The sequence below is a fragment of the Schistocerca cancellata genome, unplaced genomic scaffold, assembly GCF_023864275.1.
Source record: "Schistocerca cancellata isolate TAMUIC-IGC-003103 unplaced genomic scaffold, iqSchCanc2.1 HiC_scaffold_831, whole genome shotgun sequence".
NCBI classification, from domain to species: Eukaryota; Metazoa; Arthropoda; class Insecta; order Orthoptera; family Acrididae; genus Schistocerca; species Schistocerca cancellata.
The window spans coordinates 86,133-108,247 of NW_026046842.1; the positions used below are offsets into that span (position 1 = coordinate 86,133).

The 22,115-nt window shown below is 50.6% G+C and overlaps 38 non-coding genes across 38 annotated transcripts; all 38 read left to right on the forward strand.

Moving 5' to 3' along the window:
• Window positions 1-440: 440 nt before the first annotated feature.
• On the forward strand, window positions 441-512 carry Trnat-cgu (transfer RNA threonine (anticodon CGU)). Its single transcript has one exon. It is a non-coding gene; the product is annotated as a tRNA-Thr (tRNA).
• Window positions 513-835: 323 nt separating this feature from the next.
• On the forward strand, window positions 836-909 carry Trnan-guu (transfer RNA asparagine (anticodon GUU)). The gene has a single exon. It is a non-coding gene; the product is annotated as a tRNA-Asn (tRNA).
• Window positions 910-1,597: 688 nt separating this feature from the next.
• Window positions 1,598-1,669, forward strand: Trnat-cgu (transfer RNA threonine (anticodon CGU)). The gene has a single exon. It is a non-coding gene; the product is annotated as a tRNA-Thr (tRNA).
• A 323-nt stretch (window positions 1,670-1,992) lies between these two features.
• Trnan-guu (transfer RNA asparagine (anticodon GUU)) lies at window positions 1,993-2,066 on the forward strand. The gene has a single exon. It is a non-coding gene; the product is annotated as a tRNA-Asn (tRNA).
• A 689-nt stretch (window positions 2,067-2,755) lies between these two features.
• Trnat-cgu (transfer RNA threonine (anticodon CGU)) lies at window positions 2,756-2,827 on the forward strand. The gene has a single exon. It is a non-coding gene; the product is annotated as a tRNA-Thr (tRNA).
• A 323-nt stretch (window positions 2,828-3,150) lies between these two features.
• Trnan-guu (transfer RNA asparagine (anticodon GUU)) lies at window positions 3,151-3,224 on the forward strand. Its single transcript has one exon. It is a non-coding gene; the product is annotated as a tRNA-Asn (tRNA).
• Window positions 3,225-3,912: 688 nt separating this feature from the next.
• Trnat-cgu (transfer RNA threonine (anticodon CGU)) lies at window positions 3,913-3,984 on the forward strand. The gene has a single exon. It is a non-coding gene; the product is annotated as a tRNA-Thr (tRNA).
• Window positions 3,985-4,307: 323 nt separating this feature from the next.
• Trnan-guu (transfer RNA asparagine (anticodon GUU)) lies at window positions 4,308-4,381 on the forward strand. Its single transcript has one exon. It is a non-coding gene; the product is annotated as a tRNA-Asn (tRNA).
• Window positions 4,382-5,076: 695 nt separating this feature from the next.
• Window positions 5,077-5,148, forward strand: Trnat-cgu (transfer RNA threonine (anticodon CGU)). The gene has a single exon. It is a non-coding gene; the product is annotated as a tRNA-Thr (tRNA).
• A 323-nt stretch (window positions 5,149-5,471) lies between these two features.
• On the forward strand, window positions 5,472-5,545 carry Trnan-guu (transfer RNA asparagine (anticodon GUU)). Its single transcript has one exon. It is a non-coding gene; the product is annotated as a tRNA-Asn (tRNA).
• A 688-nt stretch (window positions 5,546-6,233) lies between these two features.
• Window positions 6,234-6,305, forward strand: Trnat-cgu (transfer RNA threonine (anticodon CGU)). Its single transcript has one exon. It is a non-coding gene; the product is annotated as a tRNA-Thr (tRNA).
• A 323-nt stretch (window positions 6,306-6,628) lies between these two features.
• Window positions 6,629-6,702, forward strand: Trnan-guu (transfer RNA asparagine (anticodon GUU)). The gene has a single exon. It is a non-coding gene; the product is annotated as a tRNA-Asn (tRNA).
• Window positions 6,703-7,390: 688 nt separating this feature from the next.
• Trnat-cgu (transfer RNA threonine (anticodon CGU)) lies at window positions 7,391-7,462 on the forward strand. The gene has a single exon. It is a non-coding gene; the product is annotated as a tRNA-Thr (tRNA).
• A 323-nt stretch (window positions 7,463-7,785) lies between these two features.
• On the forward strand, window positions 7,786-7,859 carry Trnan-guu (transfer RNA asparagine (anticodon GUU)). Its single transcript has one exon. It is a non-coding gene; the product is annotated as a tRNA-Asn (tRNA).
• A 695-nt stretch (window positions 7,860-8,554) lies between these two features.
• Trnat-cgu (transfer RNA threonine (anticodon CGU)) lies at window positions 8,555-8,626 on the forward strand. The gene has a single exon. It is a non-coding gene; the product is annotated as a tRNA-Thr (tRNA).
• Window positions 8,627-8,949: 323 nt separating this feature from the next.
• On the forward strand, window positions 8,950-9,023 carry Trnan-guu (transfer RNA asparagine (anticodon GUU)). The gene has a single exon. It is a non-coding gene; the product is annotated as a tRNA-Asn (tRNA).
• Window positions 9,024-9,711: 688 nt separating this feature from the next.
• On the forward strand, window positions 9,712-9,783 carry Trnat-cgu (transfer RNA threonine (anticodon CGU)). Its single transcript has one exon. It is a non-coding gene; the product is annotated as a tRNA-Thr (tRNA).
• Window positions 9,784-10,106: 323 nt separating this feature from the next.
• Trnan-guu (transfer RNA asparagine (anticodon GUU)) lies at window positions 10,107-10,180 on the forward strand. The gene has a single exon. It is a non-coding gene; the product is annotated as a tRNA-Asn (tRNA).
• Window positions 10,181-10,874: 694 nt separating this feature from the next.
• Trnat-cgu (transfer RNA threonine (anticodon CGU)) lies at window positions 10,875-10,946 on the forward strand. The gene has a single exon. It is a non-coding gene; the product is annotated as a tRNA-Thr (tRNA).
• Window positions 10,947-11,269: 323 nt separating this feature from the next.
• On the forward strand, window positions 11,270-11,343 carry Trnan-guu (transfer RNA asparagine (anticodon GUU)). Its single transcript has one exon. It is a non-coding gene; the product is annotated as a tRNA-Asn (tRNA).
• Window positions 11,344-12,031: 688 nt separating this feature from the next.
• Trnat-cgu (transfer RNA threonine (anticodon CGU)) lies at window positions 12,032-12,103 on the forward strand. The gene has a single exon. It is a non-coding gene; the product is annotated as a tRNA-Thr (tRNA).
• A 323-nt stretch (window positions 12,104-12,426) lies between these two features.
• Window positions 12,427-12,500, forward strand: Trnan-guu (transfer RNA asparagine (anticodon GUU)). Its single transcript has one exon. It is a non-coding gene; the product is annotated as a tRNA-Asn (tRNA).
• A 688-nt stretch (window positions 12,501-13,188) lies between these two features.
• Window positions 13,189-13,260, forward strand: Trnat-cgu (transfer RNA threonine (anticodon CGU)). The gene has a single exon. It is a non-coding gene; the product is annotated as a tRNA-Thr (tRNA).
• A 323-nt stretch (window positions 13,261-13,583) lies between these two features.
• Window positions 13,584-13,657, forward strand: Trnan-guu (transfer RNA asparagine (anticodon GUU)). The gene has a single exon. It is a non-coding gene; the product is annotated as a tRNA-Asn (tRNA).
• A 694-nt stretch (window positions 13,658-14,351) lies between these two features.
• Trnat-cgu (transfer RNA threonine (anticodon CGU)) lies at window positions 14,352-14,423 on the forward strand. Its single transcript has one exon. It is a non-coding gene; the product is annotated as a tRNA-Thr (tRNA).
• Window positions 14,424-14,746: 323 nt separating this feature from the next.
• Trnan-guu (transfer RNA asparagine (anticodon GUU)) lies at window positions 14,747-14,820 on the forward strand. Its single transcript has one exon. It is a non-coding gene; the product is annotated as a tRNA-Asn (tRNA).
• Window positions 14,821-15,508: 688 nt separating this feature from the next.
• Window positions 15,509-15,580, forward strand: Trnat-cgu (transfer RNA threonine (anticodon CGU)). Its single transcript has one exon. It is a non-coding gene; the product is annotated as a tRNA-Thr (tRNA).
• Window positions 15,581-15,903: 323 nt separating this feature from the next.
• Trnan-guu (transfer RNA asparagine (anticodon GUU)) lies at window positions 15,904-15,977 on the forward strand. The gene has a single exon. It is a non-coding gene; the product is annotated as a tRNA-Asn (tRNA).
• Window positions 15,978-16,665: 688 nt separating this feature from the next.
• Trnat-cgu (transfer RNA threonine (anticodon CGU)) lies at window positions 16,666-16,737 on the forward strand. The gene has a single exon. It is a non-coding gene; the product is annotated as a tRNA-Thr (tRNA).
• Window positions 16,738-17,060: 323 nt separating this feature from the next.
• Trnan-guu (transfer RNA asparagine (anticodon GUU)) lies at window positions 17,061-17,134 on the forward strand. Its single transcript has one exon. It is a non-coding gene; the product is annotated as a tRNA-Asn (tRNA).
• Window positions 17,135-17,822: 688 nt separating this feature from the next.
• Trnat-cgu (transfer RNA threonine (anticodon CGU)) lies at window positions 17,823-17,894 on the forward strand. The gene has a single exon. It is a non-coding gene; the product is annotated as a tRNA-Thr (tRNA).
• Window positions 17,895-18,217: 323 nt separating this feature from the next.
• Window positions 18,218-18,291, forward strand: Trnan-guu (transfer RNA asparagine (anticodon GUU)). The gene has a single exon. It is a non-coding gene; the product is annotated as a tRNA-Asn (tRNA).
• Window positions 18,292-18,985: 694 nt separating this feature from the next.
• On the forward strand, window positions 18,986-19,057 carry Trnat-cgu (transfer RNA threonine (anticodon CGU)). Its single transcript has one exon. It is a non-coding gene; the product is annotated as a tRNA-Thr (tRNA).
• Window positions 19,058-19,380: 323 nt separating this feature from the next.
• Trnan-guu (transfer RNA asparagine (anticodon GUU)) lies at window positions 19,381-19,454 on the forward strand. Its single transcript has one exon. It is a non-coding gene; the product is annotated as a tRNA-Asn (tRNA).
• Window positions 19,455-20,148: 694 nt separating this feature from the next.
• Trnat-cgu (transfer RNA threonine (anticodon CGU)) lies at window positions 20,149-20,220 on the forward strand. Its single transcript has one exon. It is a non-coding gene; the product is annotated as a tRNA-Thr (tRNA).
• A 323-nt stretch (window positions 20,221-20,543) lies between these two features.
• On the forward strand, window positions 20,544-20,617 carry Trnan-guu (transfer RNA asparagine (anticodon GUU)). The gene has a single exon. It is a non-coding gene; the product is annotated as a tRNA-Asn (tRNA).
• A 688-nt stretch (window positions 20,618-21,305) lies between these two features.
• On the forward strand, window positions 21,306-21,377 carry Trnat-cgu (transfer RNA threonine (anticodon CGU)). The gene has a single exon. It is a non-coding gene; the product is annotated as a tRNA-Thr (tRNA).
• A 323-nt stretch (window positions 21,378-21,700) lies between these two features.
• Window positions 21,701-21,774, forward strand: Trnan-guu (transfer RNA asparagine (anticodon GUU)). Its single transcript has one exon. It is a non-coding gene; the product is annotated as a tRNA-Asn (tRNA).
• The last annotated feature ends 341 nt before the right edge of the window (window positions 21,775-22,115 follow it).

Sequence of the window (22,115 nt, forward strand, 5' to 3'; positions counted from 1 at the left end):
TGTACGTCGCGAGTGCCATATGACAGGGCCTGTCTCTCGATGTCGATTTCTATTTGGTGTCTCTTAAGTGTCGGTCTGCAGTAGGCCGCTGCTGGCCGAGCGACGTGCAGTCGCCTTACATGAAGCCCCATGGGCAACGCTAGTGCCACTGTCGACAACAGCATACTGCAGCCAGAGAGAGGAGCCGAAAGGCGCATTTCGCAGTCGAGCCACGCAATCCAACAAACTGTGCACTAGGTCAAGATTGTGCAGACCGCAAACCTTTGGTGGCTTGACGCTCGTCGTCGATCGTAAGGGCGAAACAGTCAAGAGATGTGGAAAACGGCCATGTGGACACCCCCAGCAGCAGCTGTGTGCCAAATCCGATATCTGGTCGAGGGCTGCAAGATTCAGCATGATGAAGTGACAATTCGGGGAGAGCTCACAAACGCAAAGCTGCCGCCTTCTTAGCTCAGTGGTAGAGCACTGGTCTCGTAAACCAGGGGTCGTGAGTTCGAACCTCACAGAAGGCATTAATTTTTTTAACCTTCCCGCAAGGAGCGGAGCTATCGCGAGCAGCATCTAACACATGGCAGTACACTGAATGGAAGGGATGTTCTACAACCTATAACAAGTATCCTACTGGCCTCAGAGGTTTTCTGATTGCATAGGGAGAACAGTGGTTTGTATGCATTTTGTAGTATAATGTCATGCTTGGCGATGTCATTCGTTTACGAGCGTCGCTACAGTGTGCATGCATTTTATCCATGTGAAGAGGCGTAAGCAGATGCTACCATTCTGCGAGATTCCTGCAGAAGGTACACGAACTGCGTTGATATGCACAGCACAAGTCAAGGCCTCCGTGGCGCAATCGGCTAGCGCGTTCGGCTGTTAACCGAAAGGTTGGTGGTTCGAGCCCACCCGGGGGCGAAATCGTTTTAACCGTCACCCAGGTGAGGACATACGTCAACTTTGTTAGAGATACACAGCTAGTGTGACAACTTGGCTGTGTTGAGTGATGCCACAGAGCCTTATACACATTCAGCCAAGTGACACTGTAGGTAAAAACATGGCCCTACACAGACGTTCTACTGTTTTCCTATTTCTTCGTCATGTGTGACACTGCAGTAGAGCGACGCCCACTACAAGAGACGTATTCTTTACATTCAATTTCAGCGTGTACGTCGCGAGTGCCATATGACAGGGCCTGTCTCTCGATGTCGATTTCTATTTGGTGTCTCTTAAGTGTCGGTCTGCAGTAGGCCGCTGCTGGCCGAGCGACGTGCAGTCGCCTTACATGAAGCCCCATGGGCAACGCTAGTGCCACTGTCGACAACAGCATACTGCAGCCAGAGAGAGGAGCCGAAAGGCGCATTTCGCAGTCGAGCCACGCAATCCAACAAACTGTGCACTAGGTCAAGATTGTGCAGACCGCAAACGTTTGGTGGCACGACGCTCGTCGTCGATCGTAAGGGCGAAACAGTCAAGAGATGTGGAAAACGGCCATGTGGACACCCCCAGCAGCAGCTGTGTGCCAAATCCGATATCTGGTCGAGGGCTGCAAGATTCAGCATGATGAAGTGACAATTCGGGGAGAGCTCACAAACGCAAAGCTGCCGCCTTCTTAGCTCAGTGGTAGAGCACTGGTCTCGTAAACCAGGGGTCGTGAGTTCGAACCTCACAGAAGGCATTCATTTTTTTAACCTTCCCGCAAGGAGCGGAGCTATCGCGAGCAGCATCTAACACATGGCAGTACACTGAATGGAAGGGATGTTCTACAACCTATAACAAGTATCCTACTGGCCTCAGAGGTTTTCTGATTGCATAGGGAGAACAGTGGTTTGTATGCATTTTGTAGTATAATGTCATGCTTGGCGATGTCATTCGTTTACGAGCGTCGCTACAGTGTGCATGCATTTTCTCCATGTGAAGAGGCGTAAGCAGATGCTACCATTCTGCGAGATTCCTGCAGAAGGTATACAAACTGCGTTGATATGCACAGCACAAGCCAAGGCCTCCGTGGCGCAATCGGCTAGCGCGTTCGGCTGTTAACCGAAAGGTTGGTGGTTCGAGCCCACCCGGGGGCGAAATCGTTTTAACCGTCACCCAGGTGAGGACATACGTCAACTTTGTTAGAGATACACAGCTAGTGTGACAACTTGGCTGTGTTTGAGTGATGCCACAGAGCCTTATACACATTCAGCCAAGTGACACTGTAGGTAAAAACATGGCCCTACACAGACGTTCTACTGTTTTCCTATTTCTTCGTCATGTGTGACACTGCAGTAGAGCGACGCCCACTACAAAAGACGTATTCTTTACATTCAATTTCAGCGTGTACGTCGCGAGTGCCATATGACAGGGCCTGTCTCTCGATGTCGATTTCTATTTGGTGTCTCTTAAGTGTCGGTCTGCAGTAGGCCGCTGCTGGCCGAGCGACGTGCAGTCGCCTTACATGAAGCCCCATGGGCAACGCTAGTGCCACTGTCGACAACAGCATACTGCAGCCAGAGAGAGGAGCCGAAAGGCGCATTTCGCAGTCGAGCCACGCAATCCAACAAACTGTGCACTAGGTCAAGATTGTGCAGACCGCAAACCTTTGGTGGCTTGACGCTCGTCGTCGATCGTAAGGGCGAAACAGTCAAGAGATGTGGAAAACGGCCATGTGGACACCCCCAGCAGCAGCTGTGTGCCAAATCCGATATCTGGTCGAGGGCTGCAAGATTCAGCATGATGAAGTGACAATTCGGGGAGAGCTCACAAACGCAAAGCTGCCGCCTTCTTAGCTCAGTGGTAGAGCACTGGTCTCGTAAACCAGGGGTCGTGAGTTCGAACCTCACAGAAGGCATTAATTTTTTTAACCTTCCCGCAAGGAGCGGAGCTATCGCGAGCAGCATCTAACACATGGCAGTACACTGAATGGAAGGGATGTTCTACAACCTATAACAAGTATCCTACTGGCCTCAGAGGTTTTCTGATTGCATAGGGAGAACAGTGGTTTGTATGCATTTTGTAGTATAATGTCATGCTTGGCGATGTCATTCGTTTACGAGCGTCGCTACAGTGTGCATGCATTTTATCCATGTGAAGAGGCGTAAGCAGATGCTACCATTCTGCGAGATTCCTGCAGAAGGTACACGAACTGCGTTGATATGCACAGCACAAGTCAAGGCCTCCGTGGCGCAATCGGCTAGCGCGTTCGGCTGTTAACCGAAAGGTTGGTGGTTCGAGCCCACCCGGGGGCGAAATCGTTTTAACCGTCACCCAGGTGAGGACATACGTCAACTTTGTTAGAGATACACAGCTAGTGTGACAACTTGGCTGTGTTGAGTGATGCCACAGAGCCTTATACACATTCAGCCAAGTGACACTGTAGGTAAAAACATGGCCCTACACAGACGTTCTACTGTTTTCCTATTTCTTCGTCATGTGTGACACTGCAGTAGAGCGACGCCCACTACAAGAGACGTATTCTTTACATTCAATTTCAGCGTGTACGTCGCGAGTGCCATATGACAGGGCCTGTCTCTCGATGTCGATTTCTATTTGGTGTCTCTTAAGTGTCGGTCTGCAGTAGGCCGCTGCTGGCCGAGCGACGTGCAGTCGCCTTACATGAAGCCCCATGGGCAACGCTAGTGCCACTGTCGACAACAGCATACTGCAGCCAGAGAGAGGAGCCGAAAGGCGCATTTCGCAGTCGAGCCACGCAATCCAACAAACTGTGCACTAGGTCAAGATTGTGCAGACCGCAAACGTTTGGTGGCACGACGCTCGTCGTCGATCGTAAGGGCGAAACAGTCAAGAGATGTGGAAAACGGCCATGTGGACACCCCCAGCAGCAGCTGTGTGCCAAATCCGATATCTGGTCGAGGGCTGCAAGATTCAGCATGATGAAGTGACAATTCGGGGAGAGCTCACAAACGCAAAGCTGCCGCCTTCTTAGCTCAGTGGTAGAGCACTGGTCTCGTAAACCAGGGGTCGTGAGTTCGAACCTCACAGAAGGCATTCATTTTTTTAACCTTCCCGCAAGGAGCGGAGCTATCGCGAGCAGCATCTAACACATGGCAGTACACTGAATGGAAGGGATGTTCTACAACCTATAACAAGTATCCTACTGGCCTCAGAGGTTTTCTGATTGCATAGGGAGAACAGTGGTTTGTATGCATTTTGTAGTATAATGTCATGCTTGGCGATGTCATTCGTTTACGAGCGTCGCTACAGTGTGCATGCATTTTCTCCATGTGAAGAGGCGTAAGCAGATGCTACCATTCTGCGAGATTCCTGCAGAAGGTATACAAACTGCGTTGATATGCACAGCACAAGCCAAGGCCTCCGTGGCGCAATCGGCTAGCGCGTTCGGCTGTTAACCGAAAGGTTGGTGGTTCGAGCCCACCCGGGGGCGAAATCGTTTTAACCGTCACCCAGGTGAGGACATACGTCAACTTTGTTAGAGATACACAGCTAGTGTGACAACTTGGCTGTGTTTGAGTGATGCCACAGAGCCTTATACACATTCAGCCAAGTGACACTGTAGGTAAAAACATGGCCCTACACAGACGTTCTACTGTTTTCCTATTTCTTCGTCATGTGTGACACTGCAGTAGAGCGACGCCCACTACAAAAGACGTATTCTTTACATTCAATTTCAGCGTGTACGTCGCGAGTGCCATATGACAGGGCCTGTCTCTCGATGTCGATTTCTATTTGGTGTCTCTTAAGTGTCGGTCTGCAGTAGGCCGCTGCTGGCCGAGCGACGTGCAGTCGCCTTACATGAAGCCCCATGGGCAACGCTAGTGCCACTGTCGACAACAGCATACTGCAGCCAGAGAGAGGAGCCGAAAGGCGCATTTCGCAGTCGAGCCACGCAATCCAACAAACTGTGCACTAGGTCAAGATTGTGCAGACCGCAAACGCTTGGTGGCACGACGCTCGTCGTCGATCGTAAGGGCGAAACAGACAAGAGATTTGGAAAACTGCAATGTGGACACCCCCAGCAGCAGCAGCAGCTGTGTGCCAAATCCGTTATCTGGTCGAGGGCTGCAAGATTCAGTATGATGAAGTGACAATTCGGGGATAGCTCACAAACGCGCAGCTGCCGCCTTCTTAGCTCAGTGGTAGAGCACTGGTCTCGTAAACCAGGGGTCGTGAGTTCGAACCTCACAGAAGGCATTCATTTTTTTAACCTTCCCGCAAGGAGCGGAGCTATCGCGAGCAGCATCTAACACATGGCAGTACACTGAATGGAAGGGATGTTCTACAACCTATAACAAGTATCCTACTGGCCTCAGAGGTTTTCTGATTGCATAGGGAGAACAGTGGTTTGTATGCATTTTGTAGTATAATGTCATGCTTGGCGATGTCATTCGTTTACGAGCGTCGCTACAGTGTGCATGCATTTTATCCATGTGAAGAGGCGTAAGCAGATGCTACCATTCTGCGAGATTCCTGCAGAAGGTATACAAACTGCGTTGATATGCACAGCACAAGCCAAGGCCTCCGTGGCGCAATCGGCTAGCGCGTTCGGCTGTTAACCGAAAGGTTGGTGGTTCGAGCCCACCCGGGGGCGAAATCGTTTTAACCGTCACCCAGGTGAGGACATACGTCAACTTTGTTAGAGATACACAGCTAGTGTGACAACTTGGCTGTGTTGAGTGATGCCACAGAGCCTTATACACATTCAGCCAAGTGACACTGTAGGTAAAAACATGGCCCGACACAGACGTTCTACTGTTTTCCTATTTCTTCGTCATGTGTGACACTGCAGTAGAGCGACGCCCACTACAAGAGACGTATTCTTTACATTCAATTTCAGCGTGTACGTCGCGAGTGCCATATGACAGGGCCTGTCTCTCGATGTCGATTTCTATTTGGTGTCTCTTAAGTGTCGGTCTGCAGTAGGCCGCTGCTGGCCGAGCGACGTGCAGTCGCCTTACATGAAGCCCCATGGGCAACGCTAGTGCCACTGTCGACAACAGCATACTGCAGCCAGAGAGAGGAGCCGAAAGGCGCATTTCGCAGTCGAGCCACGCAATCCAACAAACTGTGCACTAGGTCAAGATTGTGCAGACCGCAAACGTTTGGTGGCACGACGCTCGTCGTCGATCGTAAGGGCGAAACAGTCAAGAGATGTGGAAAACGGCCATGTGGACACCCCCAGCAGCAGCTGTGTGCCAAATCCGATATCTGGTCGAGGGCTGCAAGATTCAGCATGATGAAGTGACAATTCGGGGAGAGCTCACAAACGCAAAGCTGCCGCCTTCTTAGCTCAGTGGTAGAGCACTGGTCTCGTAAACCAGGGGTCGTGAGTTCGAACCTCACAGAAGGCATTCATTTTTTTAACCTTCCCGCAAGGAGCGGAGCTATCGCGAGCAGCATCTAACACATGGCAGTACACTGAATGGAAGGGATGTTCTACAACCTATAACAAGTATCCTACTGGCCTCAGAGGTTTTCTGATTGCATAGGGAGAACAGTGGTTTGTATGCATTTTGTAGTATAATGTCATGCTTGGCGATGTCATTCGTTTACGAGCGTCGCTACAGTGTGCATGCATTTTATCCATGTGAAGAGGCGTAAGCAGATGCTACCATTCTGCGAGATTCCTGCAGAAGGTATACAAACTGCGTTGATATGCACAGCACAAGCCAAGGCCTCCGTGGCGCAATCGGCTAGCGCGTTCGGCTGTTAACCGAAAGGTTGGTGGTTCGAGCCCACCCGGGGGCGAAATCGTTTTAACCGTCACCCAGGTGAGGACATACGTCAACTTTGTTAGAGATACACAGCTAGTGTGACAACTTGGCTGTGTTGAGTGATGCCACAGAGCCTTATACACATTCAGCCAAGTGACACTGTAGGTAAAAACATGGCCCTACACAGACGTTCTACTGTTTTCCTATTTATTCGTCATGTGTGACACTGCAGTAGAGCGACGCCCACTACAAAAGACGTATTCTTTACATTCAATTTCAGCGTGTACGTCGCGAGTGCCATATGACAGGGCCTGTCTCTCGATGTCGATTTCTATTTGGTGTCTCTTAAGTGTCGGTCTGCAGTAGGCCGCTGCTGGCCGAGCGACGTGCAGTCGCCTTACATGAAGCCCCATGGGCAACGCTAGTGCCACTGTCGACAACAGCATACTGCAGCCAGAGAGAGGAGCCGAAAGGCGCATTTCGCAGTCGAGCCACGCAATCCAACAAACTGTGCACTAGGTCAAGATTGTGCAGACCGCAAACGTTTGGTGGCACGACGCTCGTCGTCGATCGTAAGGGCGAAACAGTCAAGAGATGTGGAAAACGGCCATGTGGACACCCCCAGCAGCAGCTGTGTGCCAAATCCGATATCTGGTCGAGGGCTGCAAGATTCAGCATGATGAAGTGACAATTCGGGGAGAGCTCACAAACGCAAAGCTGCCGCCTTCTTAGCTCAGTGGTAGAGCACTGGTCTCGTAAACCAGGGGTCGTGAGTTCGAACCTCACAGAAGGCATTCATTTTTTTAACCTTCCCGCAAGGAGCGGAGCTATCTCGAGCAGCATCTAACACATGGCAGTACACTGAATGAAAGGGATGTTCTACAACCTATAACAAGTATCATGCTGGCCTCAGAGGTTTTCTGATTGCATAGGCAGAACAGTGGTTTGTATGCATTTTGTAGTATGATGTCATGCTTGGCGATGTCATTCGTGTACGAGCCTCGCTACAGTGTGCATGCATTTTATCCATGTGAAGAGGCGTAAGCAGGTGCTACCATTCTGCGAGATTCCTGCAGAAGGCATACGAATTGCGTTGAGATGCAGAGCACAAGTCAAGGCCTCCGTGGCGCAATCGGCTAGCGCGTTCGGCTGTTAACCGAAAGGTTGGTGGTTCGAGCCCACCCGGGGGCGAAATCGTTTTAACCGTCACCGAGGTGAGGACATACGTCAACTTTGTTAGAGATACACAGCTAGTGTGACAACTTGGCTGTGTTTGAGTGATGCCACAGAGCCTTATACACATTCAGCCAAGTGACACTGTAGGTAAAAACATGGCCCTACACAGACGTTCTACTGTTTTCCTATTTCTTCGTCATGTGTGACACTGCAGTAGAGCGACGCCCACTACAAAAGACGTATTCTTTACATTCAATTTCAGCGTATACGTCGCGAGTGCCATATGACAGGGCCTGTCTCTCGATGTCGATTTCTATTTGGTGTCTCTTAAGTGTCGGTCTGCAGTAGGCCGCTGCTGGCCGAGCGACGTGCAGTCGCCTTACATGAAGCCCCATGGGCAACGCTAGTGCCACTGTCGACAACAGCATACTGCAGCCAGAGAGAGGAGCCGAAAGGCGCATTTCGCAGTCGAGCCACGCAATCCAACAAACTGTGCACTAGGTCAAGATTGTGCAGACCGCAAACGCTTGGTGGCACGACGCTCGTCGTCGATCGTAAGGGCGAAACAGTCAAGAGATTTGGAAAACTGCAATGTGGACACCCCCAGCAGCAGCAGCAGCTGTGTGCCAAATCCGTTATCTGGTCGAGGGCTGCAAGATTCAGTATGATGAAGTGACAATTCGGGGATAGCTCACAAACGCGCAGCTGCCGCCTTCTTAGCTCAGTGGTAGAGCACTGGTCTCGTAAACCAGGGGTCGTGAGTTCGAACCTCACAGAAGGCATTCATTTTTTTAACCTTCCCGCAAGGAGCGGAGCTATCGCGAGCAGCATCTAACACATGGCAGTACACTGAATGGAAGGGATGTTCTACAACCTATAACAAGTATCCTACTGGCCTCAGAGGTTTTCTGATTGCATAGGGAGAACAGTGGTTTGTATGCATTTTGTAGTATAATGTCATGCTTGGCGATGTCATTCGTTTACGAGCGTCGCTACAGTGTGCATGCATTTTATCCATGTGAAGAGGCGTAAGCAGATGCTACCATTCTGCGAGATTCCTGCAGAAGGTATACAAACTGCGTTGATATGCACAGCACAAGCCAAGGCCTCCGTGGCGCAATCGGCTAGCGCGTTCGGCTGTTAACCGAAAGGTTGGTGGTTCGAGCCCACCCGGGGGCGAAATCGTTTTAACCGTCACCCAGGTGAGGACATACGTCAACTTTGTTAGAGATACACAGCTAGTGTGACAACTTGGCTGTGTTGAGTGATGCCACAGAGCCTTATACACATTCAGCCAAGTGACACTGTAGGTAAAAACATGGCCCTACACAGACGTTCTACTGTTTTCCTATTTCTTCGTCATGTGTGACACTGCAGTAGAGCGACGCCCACTACAAAAGACGTATTCTTTACATTCAATTTCAGCGTGTACGTCGCGAGTGCCATATGACAGGGCCTGTCTCTCGATGTCGATTTCTATTTGGTGTCTCTTAAGTGTCGGTCTGCAGTAGGCCGCTGCTGGCCGAGCGACGTGCAGTCGCCTTACATGAAGCCCCATGGGCAACGCTAGTGCCACTGTCGACAACAGCATACTGCAGCCAGAGAGAGGAGCCGAAAGGCGCATTTCGCAGTCGAGCCACGCAATCCAACAAACTGTGCACTAGGTCAAGATTGTGCAGACCGCAAACGTTTGGTGGCACGACGCTCGTCGTCGATCGTAAGGGCGAAACAGTCAAGAGATGTGGAAAACGGCCATGTGGACACCCCCAGCAGCAGCTGTGTGCCAAATCCGATATCTGGTCGAGGGCTGCAAGATTCAGCATGATGAAGTGACAATTCGGGGAGAGCTCACAAACGCAAAGCTGCCGCCTTCTTAGCTCAGTGGTAGAGCACTGGTCTCGTAAACCAGGGGTCGTGAGTTCGAACCTCACAGAAGGCATTCATTTTTTTAACCTTCCCGCAAGGAGCGGAGCTATCGCGAGCAGCATCTAACACATGGCAGTACACTGAATGGAAGGGATGTTCTACAACCTATAACAAGTATCCTACTGGCCTCAGAGGTTTTCTGATTGCATAGGGAGAACAGTGGTTTGTATGCATTTTGTAGTATAATGTCATGCTTGGCGATGTCATTCGTTTACGAGCGTCGCTACAGTGTGCATGCATTTTATCCATGTGAAGAGGCGTAAGCAGATGCTACCATTCTGCGAGATTCCTGCAGAAGGTATACAAACTGCGTTGATATGCACAGCACAAGCCAAGGCCTCTGTGGCGCAATCGGCTAGCGCGTTCGGCTGTTAACCGAAAGGTTGGTGGTTCGAGCCCACCCGGGGGCGAAATCGTTTTAACCGTCACCCAGGTGAGGACATACGTCAACTTTGTTAGAGATACACAGCTAGTGTGACAACTTGGCTGTGTTGAGTGATGCCACAGAGCCTTATACACATTCAGCCAAGTGACACTGTAGGTAAAAACATGGCCCTACACAGACGTTCTACTGTTTTCCTATTTCTTCGTCATGTGTGACACTGCAGTAGAGCGACGCCCACTACAAAAGACGTATTCTTTACATTCAATTTCAGCGTATACGTTGCGAGTGCCATATGACAGGGCCTGTCTCTCGATGTCGATTTCTATTTGGTGTCTCTTAAGTGTCGGTCTGCAGTAGGCCGCTGCTGGCCGAGCGACGTGCAGTCGCCTTACATGAAGCCCCATGGGCAACGCTAGTGCCACTGTCGACAACAGCATACTGCAGCCAGAGAGAGGAGCCGAAAGGCGCATTTCGCAGTCGAGCCACGCAATCCAACAAACTGTGCACTAGGTCAAGATTGTGCAGACCGCAAACGCTTGGTGGCACGACGCTCGTCGTCGATCGTAAGGGCGAAACAGTCAAGAGATTTGGAAAACTGCAATGTGGACACCCCCAGCAGCAGCAGCAGCTGTGTGCCAAATCCGTTATCTGGTCGAGGGCTGCAAGATTCAGTATGATGAAGTGACAATTCGGGGATAGCTCACAAACGCGCAGCTGCCGCCTTCTTAGCTCAGTGGTAGAGCACTGGTCTCGTAAACCAGGGGTCGTGAGTTCGAACCTCACAGAAGGCATTCATTTTTTTAACCTTCCCGCAAGGAGCGGAGCTATCGCGAGCAGCATCTAACACATGGCAGTACACTGAATGGAAGGGATGTTCTACAACCTATAACAAGTATCCTACTGGCCTCAGAGGTTTTCTGATTGCATAGGGAGAACAGTGGTTTGTATGCATTTTGTAGTATAATGTCATGCTTGGCGATGTCATTCGTTTACGAGCGTCGCTACAGTGTGCATGCATTTTATCCATGTGAAGAGGCGTAAGCAGATGCTACCATTCTGCGAGATTCCTGCAGAAGGTATACAAACTGCGTTGATATGCACAGCACAAGCCAAGGCCTCCGTGGCGCAATCGGCTAGCGCGTTCGGCTGTTAACCGAAAGGTTGGTGGTTCGAGCCCACCCGGGGGCGAAATCGTTTTAACCGTCACCCAGGTGAGGACATACGTCAACTTTGTTAGAGATACACAGCTAGTGTGACAACTTGGCTGTGTTGAGTGATGCCACAGAGCCTTATACACATTCAGCCAAGTGACACTGTAGGTAAAAACATGGCCCTACACAGACGTTCTACTGTTTTCCTATTTCTTCGTCATGTGTGACACTGCAGTAGAGCGACGCCCACTACAAAAGACGTATTCTTTACATTCAATTTCAGCGTGTACGTCGCGAGTGCCATATGACAGGGCCTGTCTCTCGATGTCGATTTCTATTTGGTGTCTCTTAAGTGTCGGTCTGCAGTAGGCCGCTGCTGGCCGAGCGACGTGCAGTCGCCTTACATGAAGCCCCATGGGCAACGCTAGTGCCACTGTCGACAACAGCATACTGCAGCCAGAGAGAGGAGCCGAAAGGCGCATTTCGCAGTCGAGCCACGCAATCCAACAAACTGTGCACTAGGTCAAGATTGTGCAGACCGCAAACGTTTGGTGGCACGACGCTCGTCGTCGATCGTAAGGGCGAAACAGTCAAGAGATGTGGAAAACGGCCATGTGGACACCCCCAGCAGCAGCTGTGTGCCAAATCCGATATCTGGTCGAGGGCTGCAAGATTCAGCATGATGAAGTGACAATTCGGGGAGAGCTCACAAACGCAAAGCTGCCGCCTTCTTAGCTCAGTGGTAGAGCACTGGTCTCGTAAACCAGGGGTCGTGAGTTCGAACCTCACAGAAGGCATTCATTTTTTTAACCTTCCCGCAAGGAGCGGAGCTATCGCGAGCAGCATCTAACACATGGCAGTACACTGAATGGAAGGGATGTTCTACAACCTATAACAAGTATCCTACTGGCCTCAGAGGTTTTCTGATTGCATAGGGAGAACAGTGGTTTGTATGCATTTTGTAGTATAATGTCATGCTTGGCGATGTCATTCGTTTACGAGCGTCGCTACAGTGTGCATGCATTTTATCCATGTGAAGAGGCGTAAGCAGATGCTACCATTCTGCGAGATTCCTGCAGAAGGTATACAAACTGCGTTGATATGCACAGCACAAGCCAAGGCCTCTGTGGCGCAATCGGCTAGCGCGTTCGGCTGTTAACCGAAAGGTTGGTGGTTCGAGCCCACCCGGGGGCGAAATCGTTTTAACCGTCACCCAGGTGAGGACATACGTCAACTTTGTTAGAGATACACAGCTAGTGTGACAACTTGGCTGTGTTGAGTGATGCCACAGAGCCTTATACACATTCAGCCAAGTGACACTGTAGGTAAAAACATGGCCCTACACAGACGTTCTACTGTTTTCCTATTTATTCGTCATGTGTGACACTGCAGTAGAGCGACGCCCACTACAAAAGACGTATTCTTTACATTCAATTTCAGCGTGTACGTCGCGAGTGCCATATGACAGGGCCTGTCTCTCGATGTCGATTTCTATTTGGTGTCTCTTAAGTGTCGGTCTGCAGTAGGCCGCTGCTGGCCGAGCGACGTGCAGTCGCCTTACATGAAGCCCCATGGGCAACGCTAGTGCCACTGTCGACAACAGCATACTGCAGCCAGAGAGAGGAGCCGAAAGGCGCATTTCGCAGTCGAGCCACGCAATCCAACAAACTGTGCACTAGGTCAAGATTGTGCAGACCGCAAACGTTTGGTGGCACGACGCTCGTCGTCGATCGTAAGGGCGAAACAGTCAAGAGATGTGGAAAACGGCCATGTGGACACCCCCAGCAGCAGCTGTGTGCCAAATCCGATATCTGGTCGAGGGCTGCAAGATTCAGCATGATGGAGTGACAATTCGGGGAGAGCTCACAAACGCAAAGCTGCCGCCTTCTTAGCTCAGTGGTAGAGCACTGGTCTCGTAAACCAGGGGTCGTGAGTTCGAACCTCACAGAAGGCATTCATTTTTTTAACCTTCCCGCAAGGAGCGGAGCTATCGCGAGCAGCATCTAACACATGGCAGTACACTGAATGGAAGGGATGTTCTACAACCTATAACAAGTATCCTACTGGCCTCAGAGGTTTTCTGATTGCATAGGGAGAACAGTGGTTTGTATGCATTTTGTAGTATAATGTCATGCTTGGCGATGTCATTCGTTTACGAGCGTCGCTACAGTGTGCATGCATTTTATCCATGTGAAGAGGCGTAAGCAGATGCTACCATTCTGCGAGATTCCTGCAGAAGGTATACAAACTGCGTTGATATGCACAGCACAAGCCAAGGCCTCCGTGGCGCAATCGGCTAGCGCGTTCGGCTGTTAACCGAAAGGTTGGTGGTTCGAGCCCACCCGGGGGCGAAATCGTTTTAACCGTCACCCAGGTGAGGACATACGTCAACTTTGTTAGAGATACACAGCTAGTGTGACAACTTGGCTGTGTTGAGTGATGCCACAGAGCCTTATACACATTCAGCCAAGTGACACTGTAGGTAAAAACATGGCCCTACACAGACGTTCTACTGTTTTCCTATTTATTCGTCATGTGTGACACTGCAGTAGAGCGACGCCCACTACAAAAGACGTATTCTTTACATTCAATTTCAGCGTATACGTCGCGAGTGCCATATGACAGGGCCTGTCTCTCGATGTCGATTTCTATTTGGTGTCTCTTAAGTGTCGGTCTGCAGTAGGCCGCTGCTGGCCGAGCGACGTGCAGTCGCCTTACATGAAGCCCCATGGGCAACGCCAGTGCCACTGTGGACAACAGCATACTGCAGCCAGAGAGAGGAGCCGAAAGGCGCATTTCGCAGTCGAGCCACGCAATCCAACAAACTGTGCACTAGGTCAAGATTGTGCAGACCGCAAACGCTTGGTGGCACGACGCTCGTCGTCGATCGTAAGGGCGAAACAGTCAAGAGATTTGGAAAACTGCAATGTGGACACCCCCAGCAGCAGCAGCAGCTGTGTGCCAAATCCGTTATCTGGTCGAGGGCTGCAAGATTCAGTATGATGAAGTGACAATTCGGGGATAGCTCACAAACGCGCAGCTGCCGCCTTCTTAGCTCAGTGGTAGAGCACTGGTCTCGTAAACCAGGGGTCGTGAGTTCGAACCTCACAGAAGGCATTCATTTTTTTAACCTTCCCGCAAGGAGCGGAGCTATCGCGAGCAGCATCTAACACATGGCAGTACACTGAATGGAAGGGATGTTCTACAACCTATAACAAGTATCCTACTGGCCTCAGAGGTTTTCTGATTGCATAGGGAGAACAGTGGTTTGTATGCATTTTGTAGTATAATGTCATGCTTGGCGATGTCATTCGTTTACGAGCGTCGCTACAGTGTGCATGCATTTTATCCATGTGAAGAGGCGTAAGCAGATGCTACCATTCTGCGAGATTCCTGCAGAAGGTATACGAACTGCGTTGATATGCACAGCACAAGTCAAGGCCTCCGTGGCGCAATCGGCTAGCGCGTTCGGCTGTTAACCGAAAGGTTGGTGGTTCAAGCCCACCCGGGGGCGAAATCGTTTTAACCGTCACCCAGGTGAGGACATACGTCAACTTTGTTAGAGATACACAGCTAGTGTGACAACTTGGCTGTGTTGAGTGATGCCACAGAGCCTTATACACATTCAGCCAAGTGACACTGTAGGTAAAAACATGGCCCTACACAGACGTTCTACTGTTTTCCTATTTCTTCGTCATGTGTGACACTGCAGTAGAGCGACGCCCACTACAAAAGACGTATTCTTTACATTCAATTTCAGCGTGTACGTCGCGAGTGCCATATGACAGGGCCTGTCTCTCGATGTCGATTTCTATTTGGTGTCTCTTAAGTGTCGGTCTGCAGTAGGCCGCTGCTGGCCGAGCGACGTGCAGTCGCCTTACATGAAGCCCCATGGGCAACGCTAGTGCCACTGTCGACAACAGCATACTGCAGCCAGAGAGAGGAGCCGAAAGGCGCATTTCGCAGTCGAGCCACGCAATCCAACAAACTGTGCACTAGGTCAAGATTGTGCAGACCGCAAACGTTTGGTGGCACGACGCTCGTCGTCGATCGTAAGGGCGAAACAGTCAAGAGATGTGGAAAACGGCCATGTGGACACCCCCAGCAGCAGCTGTGTGCCAAATCCGATATTTGGTCGAGGGCTGCAAGATTCAGCATGATGAAGTGACAATTCGGGGAGAGCTCACAAACGCAAAGCTGCCGCCTTCTTAGCTCAGTGGTAGAGCACTGGTCTCGTAAACCAGGGGTCGTGAGTTCGAACCTCACAGAAGGCATTCATTTTTTTAACCTTCCCGCAAGGAGCGGAGCTATCGCGAGCAGCATCTAACACATGGCAGTACACTGAATGGAAGGGATGTTCTACAACCTATAACAAGTATCCTACTGGCCTCAGAGGTTTTCTGATTGCATAGGGAGAACAGTGGTTTGTATGCATTTTGTAGTATAATGTCATGCTTGGCGATGTCATTCGTTTACGAGCGTCGCTACAGTGTGCATGCATTTTATCCATGTGAAGAGGCGTAAGCAGATGCTACCATTCTGCGAGATTCCTGCAGAAGGTATACGAACTGCGTTGATATGCACAGCACACGTCAAGGCCTCCGTGGCGCAATCGGCTAGCGCGTTCGGCTGTTAACCGAAAGGTTGGTGGTTCGAGCCCACCCGGGGGCGAAATCGTTTTAACCGTCACCCAGGTGAGGACATACGTCAACTTTGTTAGAGATACACAGCTAGTGTGACAACTTGGCTGTGTTGAGTGATGCCACAGAGCCTTATACACATTCAGCCAAGTGACACTGTAGGTAAAAACATGGCCCTACACAGACGTTCTACTGTTTTCCTATTTATTCGTCATGTGTGACACTGCAGTAGAGCGACGCCCACTACAAAAGACGTATTCTTTACATTCAATTTCAGCGTGTACGTCGCGAGTGCCATATGACAGGGCCTGTCTCTCGATGTCGATTTCTATTTGGTGTCTCTTAAGTGTCGGTCTGCAGTAGGCCGCTGCTGGCCGAGCGACGTGCAGTCGCCTTACATGAAGCCCCATGGGCAACGCTAGTGCCACTGTCGACAACAGCATACTGCAGCCAGAGAGAGGAGCCGAAAGGCGCATTTCGCAGTCGAGCCACGCAATCCAACAAACTGTGCACTAGGTCAAGATTGTGCAGACCGCAAACGTTTGGTGGCACGACGCTCGTCGTCGATCGTAAGGGCGAAACAGTCAAGAGATGTGGAAAACGGCCATGTGGACACCCCCAGCAGCAGCTGTGTGCCAAATCCGATATCTGGTCGAGGGCTGCAAGATTCAGCATGATGAAGTGACAATTCGGGGAGAGCCCACAAACGCAAAGCTGCCGCCTTCTTAGCTCAGTGGTAGAGCACTGGTCTCGTAAACCAGGGGTCGTGAGTTCGAACCTCACAGAAGGCATTCATTTTTTTAACCTTCCCGCAAGGAGCGGAGCTATCGCGAGCAGCATCTAACACATGGCAGTACACTGAATGGAAGGGATGTTCTACAACCTATAACAAGTATCCTACTGGCCTCAGAGGTTTTCTGATTGCATAGGGAGAACAGTGGTTTGTATGCATTTTGTAGTATAATGTCATGCTTGGCGATGTCATTCGTTTACGAGCGTCGCTACAGTGTGCATGCATTTTATCCATGTGAAGAGGCGTAAGCAGATGCTACCATTCTGCGAGATTCCTGCAGAAGGTATACAAACTGCGTTGATATGCACAGCACAAGCCAAGGCCTCCGTGGCGCAATCGGCTAGCGCGTTCGGCTGTTAACCGAAAGGTTGGTGGTTCGAGCCCACCCGGGGGCGAAATCGTTTTAACCGTCACCCAGGTGAGGACATACGTCAACTTTGTTAGAGATACACAGCTAGTGTGACAACTTGGCTGTGTTGAGTGATGCCACAGAGCCTTATACACATTCAGCCAAGTGACACTGTAGGTAAAAACATGGCCCTACACAGACGTTCTACTGTTTTCCTATTTATTCGTCATGTGTGACACTGCAGTAGAGCGACGCCCACTACAAAAGACGTATTCTTTACATTCAATTTCAGCGTGTACGTCGCGAGTGCCATATGACAGGGCCTGTCTCTCGATGTCGATTTCTATTTGGTGTCTCTTAAGTGTCGGTCTGCAGTAGGCCGCTGCTGGCCGAGCGACGTGCAGTCGCCTTACATGAAGCCCCATGGGCAACGCTAGTGCCACTGTCGACAACAGCATACTGCAGCCAGAGAGAGGAGCCGAAAGGCGCATTTCGCAGTCGAGCCACGCAATCCAACAAACTGTGCACTAGGTCAAGATTGTGCAGACCGCAAACGTTTGGTGGCACGACGCTCGTCGTCGATCGTAAGGGCGAAACAGTCAAGAGATGTGGAAAACGGCCATGTGGACACCCCCAGCAGCAGCTGTGTGCCAAATCCGATATCTGGTCGAGGGCTGCAAGATTCAGCATGATGAAGTGACAATTCGGGGAGAGCTCACAAACGCAAAGCTGCCGCCTTCTTAGCTCAGTGGTAGAGCACTGGTCTCGTAAACCAGGGGTCGTGAGTTCGAACCTCACAGAAGGCATTCATTTTTTTAACCTTCCCGCAAGGAGCGGAGCTATCGCGAGCAGCATCTAACACATGGCAGTACACTGAATGGAAGGGATGTTCTACAACCTATAACAAGTATCCTACTGGCCTCAGAGGTTTTCTGATTGCATAGGGAGAACAGTGGTTTGTATGCATTTTGTAGTATAATGTCATGCTTGGCGATGTCATTCGTTTACGAGCGTCGCTACAGTGTGCATGCATTTTATCCATGTGAAGAGGCGTAAGCAGATGCTACCATTCTGCGAGATTCCTGCAGAAGGTATACAAACTGCGTTGATATGCACAGCACAAGCCAAGGCCTCCGTGGCGCAATCGGCTAGCGCGTTCGGCTGTTAACCGAAAGGTTGGTGGTTCGAGCCCACCCGGGGGCGAAATCGTTTTAACCGTCACCCAGGTGAGGACATACGTCAACTTTGTTAGAGATACACAGCTAGTGTGACAACTTGGCTGTGTTGAGTGATGCCACAGAGCCTTATACACATTCAGCCAAGTGACACTGTAGGTAAAAACATGGCCCTACACAGACGTTCTACTGTTTTCCTATTTCTTCGTCATGTGTGACACTGCAGTAGAGCGACGCCCACTACAAAAGACGTATTCTTTACATTCAATTTCAGCGTATACGTCGCGAGTGCCATATGACAGGGCCTGTCTCTCGATGTCGATTTCTATTTGGTGTCTCTTAAGTGTCGGTCTGCAGTAGGCCGCTGCTGGCCGAGCGACGTGCAGTCGCCTTACATGAAGCCCCATGGGCAACGCCAGTGCCACTGTGGACAACAGCATACTGCAGCCAGAGAGAGGAGCCGAAAGGCGCATTTCGCAGTCGAGCCACGCAATCCAACAAACTGTGCACTAGGTCAAGATTGTGCAGACCGCAAACGCTTGGTGGCACGACGCTCGTCGTCGATCGTAAGGGCGAAACAGTCAAGAGATTTGGAAAACTGCAATGTGGACACCCCCAGCAGCAGCAGCAGCTGTGTGCCAAATCCGTTATCTGGTCGAGGGCTGCAAGATTCAGTATGATGAAGTGACAATTCGGGGATAGCTCACAAACGCGCAGCTGCCGCCTTCTTAGCTCAGTGGTAGAGCACTGGTCTCGTAAACCAGGGGTCGTGAGTTCGAACCTCACAGAAGGCATTCATTTTTTTAACCTTCCCGCAAGGAGCGGAGCTATCGCGAGCAGCATCTAACACATGGCAGTACACTGAATGGAAGGGATGTTCTACAACCTATAACAAGTATCCTACTGGCCTCAGAGGTTTTCTGATTGCATAGGGAGAACAGTGGTTTGTATGCATTTTGTAGTATAATGTCATGCTTGGCGATGTCATTCGTTTACGAGCGTCGCTACAGTGTGCATGCATTTTATCCATGTGAAGAGGCGTAAGCAGATGCTACCATTCTGCGAGATTCCTGCAGAAGGTATACGAACTGCGTTGATATGCACAGCACAAGTCAAGGCCTCCGTGGCGCAATCGGCTAGCGCGTTCGGCTGTTAACCGAAAGGTTGGTGGTTCGAGCCCACCCGGGGGCGAAATCGTTTTAACCGTCACCCAGGTGCGGACATACGTCAACTTTGTTAGAGATACACAGCTAGTGTGACAACTTGGCTGTGTTGAGTGATGCCACAGAGCCTTATACACATTCAGCCAAGTGACACTGTAGGTAAAAACATGGCCCTACACAGACGTTCTACTGTTTTCCTATTTCTTCGTCATGTGTGACACTGCAGTAGAGCGACGCCCACTACAAAAGACGTATTCTTTACATTCAATTTCAGCGTGTACGTCGCGAGTGCCATATGACAGGGCCTGTCTCTCGATGTCGATTTCTATTTGGTGTCTCTTAAGTGTCGGTCTGCAGTAGGCCGCTGCTGGCCGAGCGACGTGCAGTCGCCTTACATGAAGCCCCATGGGCAACGCTAGTGCCACTGTCGACAACAGCATACTGCAGCCAGAGAGAGGAGCCGAAAGGCGCATTTCGCAGTCGAGCCACGCAATCCAACAAACTGTGCACTAGGTCAAGATTGTGCAGACCGCAAACGCTTGGTGGCACGACGCTCGTCGTCGATCGTAAGGGCGAAACAGTCAAGAGATTTGGAAAACTGCAATGTGGACACCCCCAGCAGCAGCAGCAGCTGTGTGCCAAATCCGTTATCTGGTCGAGGGCTGCAAGATTCAGTATGATGAAGTGACAATTCGGGGATAGCTCACAAACGCGCAGCTGCCGCCTTCTTAGCTCAGTGGTAGAGCACTGGTCTCGTAAACCAGGGGTCGTGAGTTCGAACCTCACAGAAGGCATTCATTTTTTTAACCTTCCCGCAAGGAGCGGAGCTATCGCGAGCAGCATCTAACACATGGCAGTACACTGAATGGAAGGGATGTTCTACAACCTATAACAAGTATCCTACTGGCCTCAGAGGTTTTCTGATTGCATAGGGAGAACAGTGGTTTGTATGCATTTTGTAGTATAATGTCATGCTTGGCGATGTCATTCGTTTACGAGCGTCGCTACAGTGTGCATGCATTTTATCCATGTGAAGAGGCGTAAGCAGATGCTACCATTCTGCGAGATTCCTGCAGAAGGTATACGAACTGCGTTGATATGCACAGCACAAGTCAAGGCCTCCGTGGCGCAATCGGCTAGCGCGTTCGGCTGTTAACCGAAAGGTTGGTGGTTCGAGCCCACCCGGGGGCGAAATCGTTTTAACCGTCACCCAGGTGAGGACATACGTCAACTTTGTTAGAGATACACAGCTAGTGTGACAACTTGGCTGTGTTGAGTGATGCCACAGAGCCTTATACACATTCAGCCAAGTGACACTGTAGGTAAAAACATGGCCCTACACAGACGTTCTACTGTTTTCCTATTTCTTCGTCATGTGTGACACTGCAGTAGAGCGACGCCCACTACAAAAGACGTATTCTTTACATTCAATTTCAGCGTGTACGTCGCGAGTGCCATATGACAGGGCCTGTCTCTCGATGTCGATTTCTATTTGGTGTCTCTTAAGTGTCGGTCTGCAGTAGGCCGCTGCTGGCCGAGCGACGTGCAGTCGCCTTACATGAAGCCCCATGGGCAACGCTAGTGCCACTGTCGACAACAGCATACTGCAGCCAGAGAGAGGAGCCGAAAGGCGCATTTCGCAGTCGAGCCACGCAATCCAACAAACTGTGCACTAGGTCAAGATTGTGCAGACCGCAAACGTTTGGTGGCACGACGCTCGTCGTCGATCGTAAGGGCGAAACAGTCAAGAGATGTGGAAAACGGCCATGTGGACACCCCCAGCAGCAGCTGTGTGCCAAATCCGATATCTGGTCGAGGGCTGCAAGATTCAGCATGATGAAGTGACAATTCGGGGAGAGCTCACAAACGCAAAGCTGCCGCCTTCTTAGCTCAGTGGTAGAGCACTGGTCTCGTAAACCAGGGGTCGTGAGTTCGAACCTCACAGAAGGCATTCATTTTTTTAACCTTCCCGCAAGGAGCGGAGCTATCGCGAGCAGCATCTAACACATGGCAGTACACTGAATGGAAGGGATGTTCTACAACCTATAACAAGTATCCTACTGGCCTCAGAGGTTTTCTGATTGCATAGGGAGAACAGTGGTTTGTATGCATTTTGTAGTATAATGTCATGCTTGGCGATGTCATTCGTTTACGAGCGTCGCTACAGTGTGCATGCATTTTATCCATGTGAAGAGGCGTAAGCAGATGCTACCATTCTGCGAGATTCCTGCAGAAGGTATACAAACTGCGTTGATATGCACAGCACAAGCCAAGGCCTCCGTGGCGCAATCGGCTAGCGCGTTCGGCTGTTAACCGAAAGGTTGGTGGTTCGAGCCCACCCGGGGGCGAAATCGTTTTAACCGTCACCCAGGTGAGGACATACGTCAACTTTGTTAGAGATACACAGCTAGTGTGACAACTTGGCTGTGTTGAGTGATGCCACAGAGCCTTATACACATTCAGCCAAGTGACACTGTAGGTAAAAACATGGCCCTACACAGACGTTCTACTGTTTTCCTATTTCTTCGTCATGTGTGACACTGCAGTAGAGCGACGCCCACTACAAAAGACGTATTCTTTACATTCAATTTCAGCGTATACGTCGCGAGTGCCATATGACAGGGCCTGTCTCTCGATGTCGATTTCTATTTGGTGTCTCTTAAGTGTCGGTCTGCAGTAGGCCGCTGCT